This window comes from Delphinus delphis, chromosome 1, assembly GCF_949987515.2.
Source record: "Delphinus delphis chromosome 1, mDelDel1.2, whole genome shotgun sequence".
Classification (NCBI taxonomy): Eukaryota; Metazoa; Chordata; class Mammalia; order Artiodactyla; family Delphinidae; genus Delphinus; species Delphinus delphis.
The window spans coordinates 125,823,266-125,828,005 of NC_082683.1; the positions used below are offsets into that span (position 1 = coordinate 125,823,266).

Below are 4,740 nucleotides of genomic sequence, written 5' to 3' on the forward strand. Positions count from 1 at the left end.
GGGGTAACTTTGGAAATCACAATGATGTCCTTCTCATAGAGTATTTTTTTAGTCATCATATCCCCAGCCTCCGACTCAGCCTGGCTTTTAGTAAACAATCACAGATACTTGTTGAATGAAAAAATGAATGAAGTCACTTGAAACATGTAAAACATTTGTTAATGTGTCCTAATCATAGGTTTTAGAAAGGTTGGCATCCTAAAAAAAGTGTGTGCACTCTTCTTTCCACTTTAATTTTTCACAATGTAAAGACAGAAAAACATCTGGGAAAAGCTGTCAGCCTCAGTATCTCCTAATCATAAATTGAGTGCCAACTTTGAGAAGCTAAGTGAGAGGGTTGATGAGGCTTACCCACACCCCTCGTTGCGCTGAGAGCCCTGTGGGTAGTCAGATCGCAGGAGAGCAGGGAGCGCCCCTCCAGGGGCACATTTCCACACTGAAAATAATGAGGCTCAAATATTAGATGCATCGCTAAAATGTTTTTTATGTTTAAAGGCATAAAGAAGATCTCTCAGTAAAGAATCACTCTGATTTACAGTATCTGCAAACCCTTTTAAAAATATCTTAAACTTTTACTAGAATACATTGAACCTTCCCAACAAATTCTAGGAAGGTATAACCTTCCTATCAAAACTGGACAGTGCAAGCGCAAAAGTAAGAAACCAGTCTTTTGACATCTAGAAAAAAGAGTCCCAATTTGGAAACCCCACCTGAGCTAGCCACCCTGGCATTGCCTCTCTGTGTCTTGTCTAAACACGACAGTCATCTGTGTAAGACACAGGAGTCAGGGTAATAAGCCACATCTCCTTCATCTTGTTTGATGGTGTTACAGACTGAAAAGTTAATGTTTATGTGGGGCAGAGCAGCCATGGTGATGATATGATAGATGGGGAGCTTGCATGCATTGTCCAGAAAAGAGACTGGAAGAAGAGTTGGGGCTGACTTTCAAAACGCAATTTCCTTGCTCTCTGGGTGTTGTCTTCCTTGGCCTTTGATGTTTAGAGATTCCTTTCGTTGTTCAACAATGTTGATTTTGGAGAGAAAACGGAGTTCAAAACCCCAGGGGTCACGTTCTAGGGAGTGTTACAGGAATACAGAGGGCAGTTTCACGAAGCCGACAAGGCTTCATCTCTGCTTTTAATAGATAGAAAGAGAGGAAGAGATGAGCAATACATTTTTAAGAAGCTCAGCTTTATCTCATGAAAAGATGCCTCCAGTCAGTCTGGATAAAGGTAATTTGCATAGGCGCGTCTTTATGATTCTAAAGAGTGGAATGTTTCCCTTAATTAAGAGAGCCTTGTCTGACTCAAGGAAAATGAAACACTTTCTCAGATATGAGTGGACCATAATCCCCACTAATAAAACACAAATAAGGCGATTGTCTGGAATGTCAGAAATGAGCCATTTCCCCCTCTTGAAATATTCAGAAAATTGAAGCAAAGCTATTTTTTGCATTTTCTTTGTCTAACAGATAATGTTTTTGGTTTATAAAATATAATTTAATTTTATGTTACTCTGCTGTTACATAGGGCATAACATTTTCACAAGGCTTTTTTGGAACTACCGTCAATGATTAGCAACACACAGTAGTGGTCCAACTCTCTAAACAATAATCACTAGACCACTGGACAACCTCTCACATGTGTACAAATCTGCATGGAAAAGTACTAAAGTTTTAGACTCAGACTTGCGTACTTTAGCTTATTTCCCCCTTTTAGTGTATTAGGAAATGACATGCACTTTAATTTGCCAAAAGCAATGCTTGTATTCTGACAGCAACACGTTACTTCTGTTATATGGTACAGTGAATACCAGGACTCCAAAGGCAGCAGGTGTAAGTGAATTTTTCTTGGGAAGGGAAGCCGTCAACTTAAACAGCAGCAAATGAAGAGCAAATAAGGAAACTCTCTGTTGTTATAGATACACAAGACCTCCATCATATATGATACAAGAGGCATCTCAGTTTGTGACTCTCAGCCCAGAAATGTCAAATGCTTTTTCATTCAATCAATACTTCTGGATTCCTACCAAAAAGGAATACATTAAGGGCATGGAAAGTTGCTTACTGAAAGGAAACCCTTGAAGAAGAGTAAGGGAAGGAATGTAGAAATTAAGAAGTTATGTAGAAAACTCTTTACATTGTAGTTAATTACATTTTCATATCTTCACAGTAATGCAAAACACAGTCACTTACAGAACTGGTTCAGATTACTTAAATACCAGATACATTTTTAGTCCTCTACATAAGCGTTCGGAAGTTATATTTATATGAAATGAAGCTATTAATACTTTCTACAGCAGTAACTGCACACCAGGAAGGCCAAGACAAACACAAATCAAAGAGTTCTCCCAAAGCTGCGATGTGAAAAGACTACAGACAATTGATTCCACACACATGTATGGGCTTCTTTGCTATAGGAAATCCAAATGAAGTAAGGAGATGAGTACATTAAGTCCCCTACATACGAATGAGTTCCGTTCCAAGAGCGCATTCATAAGTCCAGTTATAAGTCCAACAAAGTTAGCCTAGGTACCCAACTAACACAATCGGCTCTATAGTATTGTACTATAATAGGTTTGTAATACTTTTCACACAAATATTACATAAGAAACAAACACAAAAAATAAAGAAAGCATTTTTAATCTTACAGTACAGTACCTTGAGAAGTGCAGTAGTTTAGTACAACAGCTAGCATACAAGGGCTGGCATCAAGTGACCAGGCAAGAAGAGTTACTGACTGGAGGCGGGAGAAGAGGTGGGAGATGGTAGAGGTGAAGGATCGTCAGCAACAGGAGATGGCGGGCAAGCTGCAATTTCACTCATGCCTGACGCTGATGGCACAGGTTCTGGTTCCTTGCTGGATTCAATTCTATCTACCCTCTTGAAAAAGTGATCCAGTGATGTCTGGGTAGTAGCTCTTTTTTTCTCATCATAGATGACACAGTAGCACTGGATTGCACTCTGAACGGCTGCTGTAACCTTCGTGTACCATTCTACATCGGGGTCCTGTGCCTCAAAAACTAACAGTGCCTCCTCACATAAAGAAAACCCCCTTGCCATTTCCTGCGTCGTGAATCTCTTCGCTTCTTCACTTACTTCTTCCTCTTGTCTCTCCTCATCCTTCCTCTGGGCCTCCAATTCCACCAGGTCTTCATTAGTAAGCTCCTCATGTTGCACAGCAAGGAAGTTCAATGAAGTTGTCCTTTTGCAGATCTAGCTCTAGCGATGTTTCCATCGTTATCGCTTGGCTCTTCTCAGCAGTACCAGCTACAATAACCACTGCTTTTACGCTTGCTTCCAGACATCCTGGGCTTGAAATAAAGACACTGTACTACTGTACTCTATACAATACTATACAGTAGAGTACACAAAAGCACAACCACTTGTAGAGTATGCAGGCACGTCACAATGTACGCCAGACACGCGAACTAACTTACGTGATTGGACGTGCAAACCATGTGCGCATCTTTGAAGGCTCGCAACTTGAAGGTTCGTATGTAAGGGACTTACGGTTTCTTGAGAGGAAGAAGGATGACACCCTACATGTACTTAGTTTTCTGCCCCTTCTGCCACATCACATTCTTCTCCTGCACTGTCTGGTGTCCATAAAGTTGTCTCTAAGAAACTGCATGTTGAAGGCACTGTCTTTACACGCCTCTCCTTCGTTCAGTGTATCAAGTTCTTCAGTAACCGCATCAAAAGCCATTTTAGCCAGTGTGCAGGCAAGTTCTGGGTTATTAATGATCTCATAGTAAAATACAGAAAAGTTAAGAGCCAGCCCCAGGCAGATGGGGTGTGTGGGACGCATCTCTTTCTTGCTTAAGCCTCTTGGTAAGCTCCTAGGGAATTATCTATCATTTATTTCTGATCATCACCACATGAAACTTCAGCAAGGCACCGGAAGTAATCTCCCTTCATTTTCAGATGGAAGATCTTACTCTCTGGGTTAGGTGCAATGGCTATTAAATGCTTGTCCAACAAATCCAGGACCGTGGCACAGACGGACCTCAGTTTGGACTCCACCATCCCTCGACAGTTCTTAATCAGCTGCAACTTCTGGTCAGAGGTGTAAGTTTTCTGTTGGATGTTCAAGATGACCCTCCAGGCGGACCTGCAGCCCCTGACCACGTTCGTGTAGGCCAGGGACAGGAGGTTGCGCTCTGGATTGAACAGCTTGGCGCCGCCGGTCCATCACGGCCTTCAGTGCTGGTGACCATATGGTCATAGCGCTCGGCCAGCTCTGCCTTCTGGATCAGATCTGTCTTCTCCATGGGGCGGGGGAGAGGAGAGCTAGGGCGAGCACCCACCCACCTGGATCAGGAGGGAGCTGAGGAGGGCCTTCACGTCTCAGTGGCGTGAGTCTCACCACTTTGACCTGCTTTGGCTTCAGCCGAGGACCCTCTGGTCTCAGCTCAGCCCACCCGACTCCGGTACCTGCAGAGGGAAGGTCTGCCACTCCACTAGATAATTGGCTAAGGTCTCCGCTTTGCTAAATAACTGGGAAGCAGCATGAAATAAAATAAAAATTTGGTCAAATCAACAAAACAGACAGTTCTGGGTATTGCCACAAACTGGCTGTGTGAACTGGAGTAAGGCATGTCTCTGAACTTCAGGTTCATCATCTGTAAAGCAGGATGGTATCTGTAAGATGGGAATTCTTTCTATACTGTAAAGCTGTGGGTTTCTTTTTTTTTAAGTAAAAATAGATGACATAAAAGGAATAAAACACTTGGCAGATA

At 42.4% G+C, this 4,740-nt stretch overlaps 1 pseudogene; it reads right to left on the minus strand.

Annotated features, from left to right (window-relative positions):
* Nucleotides 1-3,550: 3,550 nt before the first annotated feature.
* Nucleotides 3,551-4,272, minus strand: LOC132423531 (14-3-3 protein theta pseudogene; annotated as a pseudogene).
* Between the last annotated feature and the right edge of the window lie 468 nt (nt 4,273-4,740).